Source organism: Aphis gossypii, unplaced genomic scaffold (genome assembly GCF_020184175.1).
Source record: "Aphis gossypii isolate Hap1 unplaced genomic scaffold, ASM2018417v2 Contig00253, whole genome shotgun sequence".
NCBI lineage: Eukaryota > Metazoa > Arthropoda > Insecta > Hemiptera > Aphididae > Aphis > Aphis gossypii.
Genome location: NW_026083042.1, coordinates 45,733 through 58,660, shown reverse-complemented (window position 1 = coordinate 58,660; position 12,928 = coordinate 45,733). Strand labels below are relative to the sequence as shown.

Genomic DNA, 12,928 nt, shown 5'->3' with positions numbered 1-12,928 from the left:
TAGCATTTAATTTTCTAGTAATATGATATCTTCAAGATATCTTGGATCGTTCCAGACGATCAAAATAAAATCTGAAATCAAAAACAAACAATAAATTGAATTAAAGTTTCATAATTAAACTGGAAAATTAAACTAAGTAAAATTGTTGTAGATTTTAGGACATAATAGTCCAGGACTCTAGGGCCTAAATATAAATAATAGCCATAGAGTAATAACAAGATTATTATTACTCCATGCTATTAACTTTTGTCTGCTTGTTGATCTTATAATCAACAATATTTCTTGTTAAACAAATTTGATATCCTCAAGACATCTAGGATCGTTCCAGACGATCAAAATCTGAAATCAAAAACAAAGAACAAATTTAGGTTTATAAATGAACAAAATAAAAGTTTTTTATTATACATAAATGTTATAAATGTATAACTAATTCACAATAAAAAATATCTTTAAGTTCAAAAAAAATAATAAATAAAATATTTAGTCATATAGCAATGAATAAAAATAAACTACAAGCTCATAACATAATAATAAAAACAAAATATTTATCAATTCTTAAAACTATAGCTACCTAATATCATAATTAAAGATATACCTATAAATCTTAAATTGTGGTTAATATAATAAAATAATTATATAAAAAAAAAATAACAATATATTTTATATTAGCTTATAAAACTCTAGTTAAAAAAAAAATAATAATTATTAAATCATTGACCTTTAAAAATGACCATTTTATTGAACCATGTACGTAAAGAATCTGTTTCGTTTTGTTTTTTACATATGTAATTAATTTTTAAGTCATAATAACATAATATAATAGATTTAATTAAAAGTATAGTATGGTTATTAAATGGATCATTTTCATTATGAAACTGTATATTATTAAAAATTTGAGAATCATTGATAAAACAACTAAGTGTTTTATTCTGAATATGTAATTTATTTAAATTTTTCAAATTATTTAAACCAAATGTTCTCATAGTTTTTTCTGTTTGAACACAAATATCAATCACATCATTACTTGGATAAACTAATCATCCATTATCTTTTAGATTAATTAGTGATTTTAAAAAGTTTTCTTTTTTACCAATTAATGCTAATAAACAAATTTCACACTTTATTTTACTGGTTAATTTATGAGAAACAAAGCCACTTATATAAATAATTATTTCATGAGAAAAATGAGATAAGGAATTGTTGTTAATTATGTAATCATGATCTTTCAAAAAATATGTCTCAATTTCACATTCAATATCATTAACATAGTTAATATTTGTTTCATTAATTTTCTCATATGGTTCTTTTATATTAATTAGAACTAGAATTTACTAAAATATCAATATCTTCTAAAGGAATGCAATTACCTATACCTCCTTGTTTAATTTCGGCATGAATTAAAAGTTTAAGATACGCAGCTCTTAACTGTCGGGCTGTGGGATTATTATTGAAGCCTTGATGAGACCTTATTGCTCCTAAAAATAGTTCCAAGTGATCCTGACTCATCTTATAACAAGGAAGAAATTTTAAACAATTGGATTCAATAAGTTCTTTATACAAATATAATAACGAATTAAAACACATAAGAAACCCTAAAAATCCGGTCTTTCTGTTAGAATTTATTACTAAATTACCATCAGAAAACTTTAAATTTTGTATATAATTGGAAAAGTGATGTATAAATATTTTACAATCATTTATATTCTTGTTGCATAAAACTTTTTTTTTCCTATATTGTTTAAGATTTCTCGAATTTAATATATCAAAGGCATCATTGGATAACCTAATAAAATGAATTGTAGGACCACATGATTGAAATTCATCTAGGTGCAATACATCTTTACAAAATTCTAATGCATCGGCAACTGACTTGCTCAATAATTGAGTAGCCAGTTTAACCTTCATTTTCTGTTTAAAAAATATAATATGCTGTTTTCTTAATTTGTTACCTAAATGCAACCCTTCATTTTTCTAAAGTATTAAAAGTTTTTGAAGATAACTAAAATTAATTTCATTATTGTTGCTGTCTAACAGAATTTTTTTTTCTCCAAATGTATTTCTTACCAATTTAATCATATGAGCAGGATCAGGAAAAATGTAAATTTTTTTAATTGAATTATTGTCTTTTTTAAATTCAAATTCACTTTTTAATGTTTTAATATTAAAGTTGCATCCTAATTGTTTGGCCATATTTATATTTGATGAACATCCATCAAAAGTCAAACTAACTACCTCTACACCAGTCTCAAATACTAACTTTAAACATTGATTAATTAACTCATACTTTTGAGAGCTATTTAAATGGTTAACCAAAAAAATTCCTACTGGAATCTTCCACCGTTCATTTATAGACACCAACATAAAAACAAAACATTCAGAAACAATATCTGACTTATCACTATCAATACCAGCTCCAAAATCAACATAACCATGGTAGTTTTTTCCATCCCATTCTACATGATGACGTATTGCCATTATTGGGTGATCAGAATTTTTACATTTTAAGTTTAAAATTTTAAGTGTTTCACTAGTAAAACCAGGATTAGCATTAGTATGAGCATATCATTTACTTAATGTACGGGGATGTGGCATAACAGTACTAAATTCGTTTCTAATAAAGTTATATGCCCTGGCAGAAAAGAAGTGCAGTGTGATGGCAAAACGTCTTAACTCTTGACTATATTTTTTTTTAGCTTTTTACCTTGATTATTATCAACAAATCTACATAGCATATCTTTATGCTTACCAAAACTGGAAGACAACAATTCACTTGTGTCATAATTGACAAGGTTATTTTTTTTCAAAGTCTCGATCACTCGTTTCATTGAAGCTATTTTTTTTGCCTTGACGTTTCACTTTTTGATTGAGCAGTTTAATCTTTTTTGACTTCAATATATTAATATTTGCCAACGATGATACAGTTCTCTTGAGTCTAAGACGATTTGGTGAGTCATTTATAACGGGCTTACACATTTCATCAATCATCATTTTACTAGATTCCTTTTAAAACATATAAACAAATCAATTTTCATGTTAATATTTTTTAGTAGTTCCTTATTAAGTTTTAATAACTAATTATACCTTTGAAATAACAGCATTCAATAAAGTGGAGTCACAGGTTAGAGATTCTGGAGAGTTGTGCTTTTCAAATGTAATTTGTTTGGCAGATCTTTTAAAAACCTAAACAATTTATTTACAATTAATTTATTTAAAAGAATAAAAATAAAAATATGAAGCAATACTAGAACAACTGTTGGAGAACTACATTCACTAGATCCTGTAGTTTCTTCAGAAATAGGATGATCTGTCAAATCGCTGCAAGTTAGTGTTGAGCTACTACTTTGGATACATAGAGGTTCGTTGATGCAAATAGGTATCTTAATTTCTGGGTAGAGAATTTTTGCCTAAAATTATTATGATTATTATTTAAAACTAGCTGATTCTATAATGCTTTAATATTGCTAGGTTGCATTACATATTTATATAGGTGAATAACACGACATATAGATGATAAATAAATATTGTATAATAATGTAGCTTACACATTTTACTCTTTTGATCATAATTGTTGGAACAGCATTCAATTTTAAATGTGTGGTATAAGTATATCTCTCGAAACAAGAAGCAGTGAAGTGGGCTGAACAAAATAAACTAACAGAAGGCTTCAATAAGCTCTCATGGATTCCATTTTCCCTGGAAAATGTTAACCATTGTGCTTGAACCATAGTAGATTGAGGAAGCCTTCGAATTATAGACAACAATTTCAGTATTAACCATTAGGTAATAATAATAAAAATAACCTACTTATTTTAATATTCTTATAACTCTATGATACAAACAAGATTCTTATTTAATAAGTATAAATCCAATTTAGCTAAATGAAAGGTATATTGTATTGTGTTGTACATATAATATTATATAATATCATTAATATCTTACAAAGTTACTACTAGTAGTTATCTTAATATCTTATGTACTATTATAAATTTATATAGTATTTACCTATGAAATGTAATATGCTCCTCTTTAGTTTTTTTATTTCTGCTTCTACCACAAATAGCGCAGCTCGGCATTTTAATAGTAATAATGTACTATTATAGTCTATAGTATATGCTTAAATAATATAGTATAATAAGTACCTACTTATAATTATTTACTGTACGCCTTACGGGTAATATATTATAATTTATAATAGGTAATAGTATTATAATATAATAAATATTATTGAATATTTACTTATTTGCTATCACTTAGACTATTTTTGTCTAAAATAATAAATAGGTAGAACGCAGCGCTATCTAGCTTTATATGTATTTGGTAATAGACACACATGGCAGTATATTGTACATATGTGCCAATGTACAATTGCCATCTCTATATTCTTATTACTCTGTGGGTTATTATTACAACAAGATAGGTGTTTCTACAAAACATTATACAGTAGTTTTGTTTGGCCAACTAAGTGTAATATTTCAGTATTATATATTTTATTATAGAGTGGCTAAGGCATTGTATGTGGCCCTAGGTAGCGGCCTTATTAGATTATACATATAATATTGTACATCGTGAATGTAAAAAAAATTATCACTACCACTAAACGATCATGACCTGTGAGTCGACAAGTAATTTTTTCATGTCTCTTTCTTTAGATACAAAAAAAAGATTATTTTATATGCCAAAAATTAATATTTAATATCAAAAAAGTCGGCAAGTGGGTACCGCTCTGCTGTACATTAGAGGGTGGGTTGGACCTTGGACTAGAGTAGGTTAAATTTGAATGCAATGATAGGTATCATTGTAAACGAAAAACGATTCTGAACAGAGATGATTTGTCAGTCTAAATATTTAACGTTATATATAAATATAAACAATTTTATGAATTTTGAACTACAAAATAATTTGCAAATCTTAAGGTATGTCTACACTTCGAGCATGGGCATCAAAATTCTCTTTGAATCCAGGTTTACTTACAAGCGTAATGTCACTCATGAAATTTAAGGGTAAATAATAACAAAAAGTCGGTAAGTGGGTACCGCTCTGCTGTACATTAGGAAGTGGGGTGGACCTCGGACTAGGGTAGGTTACATTTGAATGCAATGATAGGAATCATTGTATACGAAAAACGATTCTGAACGGAGATGATTTGTCAGTCTAGGATATATTATATTTAAATATTGTCGTATATTCTATTTTGAAACAAATATTTTATTTTTCAATTAGGACGCATTCGCAAAAGGCATGGTTAATCAATTTTGACTTAGATTTTAGGTATAAATACAAACAATTTTATGAATTTTAAACTATAAAATATTTTGCAAATATTCATGATTTTGACGAATTTTTGTCAAAATTTGAACTTCAAATGCTAATAAAAAAAAATTATGCATATGTATTCTTATAATTTTTTAATCACTATAAGAATAACTTATGAGGAACTTTGTATTAATTTTTCAAATATTTTGACTATGCCAAAAAAATTTTATTGACACTTCAAAAAAAAATTCTTAGGAAAATTGAAAATTTCAGTTGTCTATAAATAGCTCAAAAAACTCAAAATATTTTGAAAATTAATCATGTAAAGAAAATTCCAATCTAAATAACTGGTAAAATTTTCAAGTATTTACGACTTATACTATTTGAATAATAACAAATATCAAAAATCGTTTAAGGCTAAACCGTATTTAACGCGGTTTTGTACAAATTTAAATTTCAAACACTCATAAAATTGTTTTGTCTGCATCCGGTAGAGTTTTTTTTACAGATATTTGAAGAAAAATTTATGGAGAACCTTGTACCAAATTTTCAAAACTTAGTTATAAAAGAAAAAAATTTTACGATTTTCCAACCACAAAATTACTTGCAAATTTTCGCAATTTTGACATATTTCGTATAAATTCGAACTTTAAGCACTTATAAAAAAAAAATTGTGACTAACAATTTCGGATTTTTTTTTATCACATCAAGAACAACTTATAAGAAACTTTGTATTAAATATTCAAGATTTTCTGGTCAGCCAAAATATTTTTATCGTTATTTAAAAAAAAAATACATAGAAAAATTGAAAATTTCAATTGTCTATAAATAGTTCAAAAAAAGTCAAAATGCTTTGAAAATTTAACGGTGTATGGAAAACGCTAATATAAACATTTGGTGAAAATTTCAAGTATTTAAATCGATGAGTTTTTGAGTTATTGCAAAATAAAAAATTCGATTTTGACGAAAACTGGTTTTGCGTAAAAAATCCCGGTTTTCCCTCATTTTTTTAGGGTTTTTCCCGATTCATTTAAAAAGTATTGAAAATTTTTAACTTTTGACCCCCCAAAGTACCAATTAGATTCAATTTCCTTTTCAAAGAAGGGCTGAAGTCAAAAATCGAAGCATTTTTACTGCTCCAAATGTTGTCGACAGACAAAAAAAAACACACATCATTGTAAAATCAATACATTCATCACTCCGTTCAGAATCTAAAATTAAGAAAATAATTTTTTTAATTCTATCATTTGTATTTTCAGGGCGAGTCATTTAGTAAAATTGATAAACTAACGGTTTTAAGTTTTGATGAAACGTATATATCAAAAAGAATTTGTTTTGATAAACAAAATGAGCAAGTATTAGGCCCATATAAACGTGTGCAAACTGTGATTGCTCGAGGTAAATTATGAAACTAAAATTTTCAATATAATCAATTTTATTGACTATCGTTCATAATTATAGGTATAGTAAAAGATTGGAAGCAACCCATATATTATGATTATGACACCAATATGACAAACGAATTGTTATTCGATATCATAAAGGGCTACATAATATTGGTTATGATACTATAGCGATAGTCAATGATATGGGCCCATCCAATATTCGATTGTGGAGAAATTTAAATATATCAATAACAAATTCATCATTTGAACATCCATGTACCCAGAGAAATATCCATGTTTTTGCAGATGTTCCTCATTTAATGAAACTTTTAAGATATCATCTACTTGATCAGTGTGTATTATTGAAAATGATAAAACAAGCTGATATTATTTATATACATATATTTTTTAGAGGGTTTGTATTACCAAATGGAAAATATGTTGGGATACATATATTTCAGGAACTTATAAATTATAACTCAAAACATGATTTTAAATTTGCATACAAAGTTTCTGAGAGACATTACAGTACAGCTGCTATCAAATAGTGTTGTAAAGGCAATTGCTTTTTTTGGTGAACAGCAATATATAGATAAATATAATTGGTGAGATGTAAGAGTTATAGATAATTTTAATTAATAATTATATTTAAGCTTTTTTAGAATTTTCTATTTCACGTATTATGATACACAATTTTGTTTGATGATAGGCCGCACAAATGATTTCTTTGATTGATCAATGGTTTGATCTATTTAATAAAAAGCAAAAGTTTGATAATGGTACAGAAAGTTATGGACTAAATTTAAAAGATCAAAATGAACTGATTGAGAAAATGAGTAATTTTATACTGATTATGAGATTTCACAAGAAACAACATTTGCTCCCATTTCAAAAAGATTTGAAAATACAATATTTTTTTATGATATATATCTGAATACAATATAAATCACAATTTTTTTTAAGGAATTTTGATATGTAATAAATCTTTAAAGAATTTATTGGATGATTTAAAAGAATTACATTGAATTTCTTACATTTTAAGCCGAAAGTTAAATCAGGATGCATTGGAAAATTTATATAGCTATTTAAAAGGTATGGCGGGAAGTGCAAGTTCAAATATAACTGCTCTAGACTTTAAACATTGGTATGTTGTATTTATATAATTCTTTAACCCTTTCAGACAACAGGCACATTACAATGTGCATACAATTGAATAATTGATATAAAATCACTGATTAGAGTTAAGTTGATTAAAATTATTATATCATATGTTAGAACACGTGATATTTTCGATTTCAGTTTAATCACAAGTATGTTTACCTTTTAACACAGTGAGATTCTATAAAATATCAAGAAAAATATGATGTCTTTGGATTTTTTTTTTTTTTTTTGTAATTTTATTTATCCAACATTCCTTGATAATCTCAAAATTACCGTGACACGATATTAATACAAATAAATAGCATATGAATAAGTTTACCTCTTATCAAATGATTAGTATCTATAACCGTTCTCACGATATTAGGCCCTGAACTATGCACATTACAATGTGCAATGGGATTAGACGAATGAATTTTATACCATATTATATTATCAGATTATTATATGTTATATTATTATATATTATATGTTATATTATTATATGTTTCTTTCGAAAGAAAAAATTCAAAAAATGTGCTAGGTAGCTAAAGTAAATTTGTTCCTTAATTGCTTTAGCTTAAGATGGTTTATACTGGGAAAGCATTCAAATGTTGTGTTCACGAATAAAACTAACACTGAACAGAGTATTGAAACAAACTTATTAGAAGAAAACGACTGCTTAACACTTACAATCATAACTGATTCTAATCTTAATGAAAATGACCAAACAGTTGTCACTGATGATGTAGCCAATCTCGAATCTACTGTTGGAGTTCGACAAATAGTGGTTCCACAAACACACTTGGATATTTTACAACAGTTTGAAGTACCTAATTATAAATTAATTAATATAAAATAAATAATAATGGAACAAATAAGATTTTAATAATTACTATCTACCTATGTATTTTAGCTAAACATTGAAGAACCATTTGATAGCATTGAGGAGAATTGTGCACAATATGTGACTGGTTATGTTGCAAATAGGTTTTCTGAAAAGTTTCCACATTTAATAGGTACATATGATGGAGATTTAAATAGTTGGACCAAATATATGTCTAAAGGCAGTTTGAAGATTCCGTCGAATGATTTATTTAAAGCTGTAAAAATATTTGAAAAATATTTTAAAGAAATTCACAAGGACAATTTATCCAATGAGCCAAATATTTTTAAAAAACTTATGAAAACTGTAAAACCACATATTGAATATTTAGGAATACCTGAAGAGGTTATTCAATGCATAATTCGAACTCGAACTTATATAAGATTGAATAATCTGAACAGGAAAATTATGGACCAACAGTTTAAAAAAAAAGATAAACAAAAAATACAAAAATTTACCAAATAAAAATTGAATAAGCTATATTTTATGTGTTCATGGTTCATACTAAGTTAGTAAGGTATGTTAAGTCTATAAAATGTTTTTTATTGTTTAATGTTTAATAAAATAATGATTTACTGATTTTTTGTCAATGATTTGAATTAAATTAAATTTGAATTGTGAATGATAACAAACGTACTGATAAGGAGCAAATCGTCAGCCATTTTATGCGTATCACTAAGTTGCTGTCATACCTGTTTATTTTGTCATGGTCGATAGGTTTAGGCGTTAGGTCCCCGTGCTAAGGTAGCCAGATTGGAATCCCGCTACGGCGAATTCGTCGTCGATCCGACGGCAGCGCCTTGAAACGCACGGCCACCTGGACGCTCTTGATTTTTTGCTTTTTTTTTTCGTTTTTACATTTGATTGTCGAGAGTTAAAGCTCTAATATATTTAACTATTACCACCGTTTAATAATATATTATACATACCTACGTATATTACTGGAATATTATATATTTTAAAGTTTCCCATATATTTACTATGCATATACCAGGCGCGTATCCAGAATTTTATTTCGGGAGGGGCTGATTAACATTTATAAACATAGTAATACAGTAAAACAAAAAAATTATATTTAATGATTTAAAACACAATGTATACAATGTAGGTATTAGGTGGGTACTATATAATAAGTTTTAAACGTCTAGCTCGTCCACTGTTGGCAAACTTGTCTAAAACCATATCGTCCGTTATACAAATATCTCTATGAATATTTAGTAATGCTAAACCAACAAGACGATTCTCTGAAGTTGAGTTTCTCAAATATGTTTTTAACCTTCGCAGTGTTGAAAAACTGCGTTCAGCTGATGCAGTTGACACGGGAAGTATGGCAAGTATTTTCAGCAGTTGGTAGAGATTAGGATATAGAGTTTTATTACAAGAAATTAAAGCGTCTGTGGAGGTGGAAGGTCTTGATGATGGTTCTACTAAGGTCCATTTAGATATCCATAAATCATACTCAGCCTCAACTGTATCTTGAAAACCTGGTAAATCATCCATGTAAAAATCAAGTGCTTCACGAATAAATAAAAATGATTTACTAATACAAAGAGAGGGTAAAATATACTGTAACGAAATAATAGTTTCTTTTTGAGTCATAAAACGATCATTTAAAGATGAAATTAAATCATCTAAGTGGGGGATAAATTTGTTCTCATATAGTATTCTTCAGTGGAACTATGTGGAATATTTGATCGATTTCTTTGATTAACACATATTCATGGATTTTTTTCCTCGACATTTAATAATGTTGCAATAGCTTTTGCTTCTTTGTAAATATCACCAAATACAGCTGAACAATTTTCTCTCATTTTTTGAAATTTTAATGTTATGGTTTCTATTTGTTTAAGAGCTGTAGCTAGATCTAAATTTGACTTTTGTAAGTATTGTGACAAATTATATGTATATCCTAATAACTTACTTGAAATATTAACTGCTACAATAAAATTAAAATTATATATGCAGTTTAACATACCGTTAGTTCTAGTTAAATCAGTGCCATGTGTTCCCTCAGTTTGTAATTGTTCCAATGCAGCAACAATGGGCTCCAAAAATTCTTTAAAAAGCAAAACCGATTCATGGCGTAAAACCCATCTTGTTTCACACAGTGATTTTAATTTTGTAGCTTGAACATTTGGTTTTATTTCCAAAATTTTGTTTTTAAGAATAGTAGTACGCTTAGCCGAACAATTAAAACATGAACAACAATCAGATATCACCCCAAAAACATTTCTAGTATCTTGTATTTTTGCTGCGTCTGATAAACAAAGATTCAACGAATGAGAAACGCAATGCATATACAATGCTTTTGGGTGTTTTTCTTTGATAATAGCTTGAACTCCACGAAAGCTACCCCTCATTGCCGCAGCACCATCATATCCTTGCCCACGTAATTTATTTAGATCAAAGCCAAGTTTTTCTAATGTATTTTGTTATGTATTGGCTAGCCCTAAACCAGAAACATCATCAACTGGGACAAACGTAAGAAAATCTTCCCTGATTTTCATTAGAGTTTCATCATAATACATTATACATAAAGAAAACTGTTCTACCTGAGTAATGTCTGTAGTTTCATCTGCAAGAACTGTAAAAAATTCTGCTTTAGAAATTTCATTTACTAAGTGAGATTGAATAAGTTCTCCAAATATTATAATTATCTCATTTTGTATTATAGGACTGGTATATAATTCTCGGGAACTGGTAGTCTCAAAATGTTCTTTTAAAATAACATCACCACTTTTGGCACGGTACCGTAAAAGACTACGAAAATTACCATCATTTGTGTCTGGTTCATCCATCGTTATACGTTCCCAATCCTCATGTCCTCGTAAAGCTATTTGTTGTCTTCCACAAAACCTGATAGTCTGAATAATTGGTTTCAATTTTGCTCGGTTAACTGATATGTCCTTTACTCGTTTTGTATCAAGCTGTATTATAATACTATCTTTCTTTTTATTCAAAATTGACATTATATTTTCAGCAATTTGAAAAGCATACTGATGATAATTGGTTTTTTTCATGATTTCGAAATGTATCAAGAGCATTTTTTAAGTTTGTGTGTGGTCATACAATTAGTGTACCTACAGCAGTATTCAATCCCTTGCCAACATGATGCGAGTTCAAAAATAACACACAAAACTTACAGAAAGAACCATTTTTATTGTTTGAATAAGTCAACCACTGGAATAAGTCAAGCCATTTCAATTGAAATGTCCGTTTAAATTTACCATGATCTACAGTTGGGAAATTATATTTAGCATCTGGAGTCCAAATATGACTTAAAATTTCAATTTTATCTTCATCAGTTATTTTTTTTAAGGAATTGATATACAAACCAATATCATATTTTGAGTGACTAGAAGATTGAGCTGGACAACTATTTTTTGCTGTAATAAATTATAACTTATGAATTAAATTAAAGACTAAAACTATCTACATTCAACATTTTTACTAGTACCATTTGGCTTTGACGCAGTTAACATGCTTGAAGAATTGGAACAACTTGAATTTTTTTCAATACTATCATCCGTAACCAACTATTTAGTTAAAGCAAATATTAAGCAAAAGAAAAATAATTTGCATTTTATTTAAATTATTAAGCAATTATACATTAAAGTATATAAATATATAGTAGAATCTACTAAGTAGATAATAGCATAAAATATAAGAAAAATATCATTATTTATAGAAAAAGCAAGAGAAATATATTAAGCATGCCCAGTAATAGCTAGTTAGCCTAAATATGTGTAAACAAAATCAATTATAATCAATTAGTACACATACTTATAATATAAAGTACATACTTATAGTACATACCTATAGTATAACTATAAAATATGGGATTAATAATATTATATAGAGTAAAATTAAAATTAAAGCCTTTATTATAACATACCAATTTTACTTTTTTAGCCGGAGGTAAGGACTCATTTTCAACTGTAGCCGGATCATCAGGATAGGAAGTGGCTCCGAGTTGCATTTTATCCTATATTGTAAAATAAGTTGGTTTAAGTTGGTGAATATACTAACTAATTTTGTAAATTGAATTTATAATATTAGGTATAGAGTGTATTTTATTGACTTACCTTCGCTTTTCGAATGATAAATTTGTCCATTTTTTTAAATTATAATAGTACAAATTCAGTAGTCAGTACAGTCTCCAGTAGTTCAGTATAAAATATAAACAGCAAACAAACAACAATCATTAACAAACACACAGGCTAAATTATTGTGGTAAACCATAGAGTAAGAAAACTACAAAGTACAA

At 27.3% G+C, this 12,928-nt stretch overlaps 2 long non-coding RNA genes and 1 pseudogene across 2 annotated transcripts; all 3 read right to left on the bottom strand.

The window, feature by feature from the left end:
- On the bottom strand, positions 1-3,152 carry LOC126553517 (uncharacterized). The gene is made up of 3 exons (XR_007606556.1): positions 3,082-3,152; positions 2,747-3,000; positions 1-339 (listed from the first exon to the last, which is right to left on the bottom strand). It is a non-coding gene; the product is annotated as an uncharacterized LOC126553517 (long non-coding RNA).
- Positions 3,153-9,658: 6,506 nt separating this feature from the next.
- LOC126553511 (52 kDa repressor of the inhibitor of the protein kinase-like) lies at positions 9,659-10,379 on the bottom strand (annotated as a pseudogene).
- Positions 10,380-11,829: 1,450 nt separating this feature from the next.
- LOC126553520 (uncharacterized) lies at positions 11,830-12,928 on the bottom strand. Its single transcript, XR_007606557.1, has 3 exons — positions 12,747-12,928; positions 12,557-12,646; positions 11,830-12,047 (listed from the first exon to the last, which is right to left on the bottom strand). It is a non-coding gene; the product is annotated as an uncharacterized LOC126553520 (long non-coding RNA).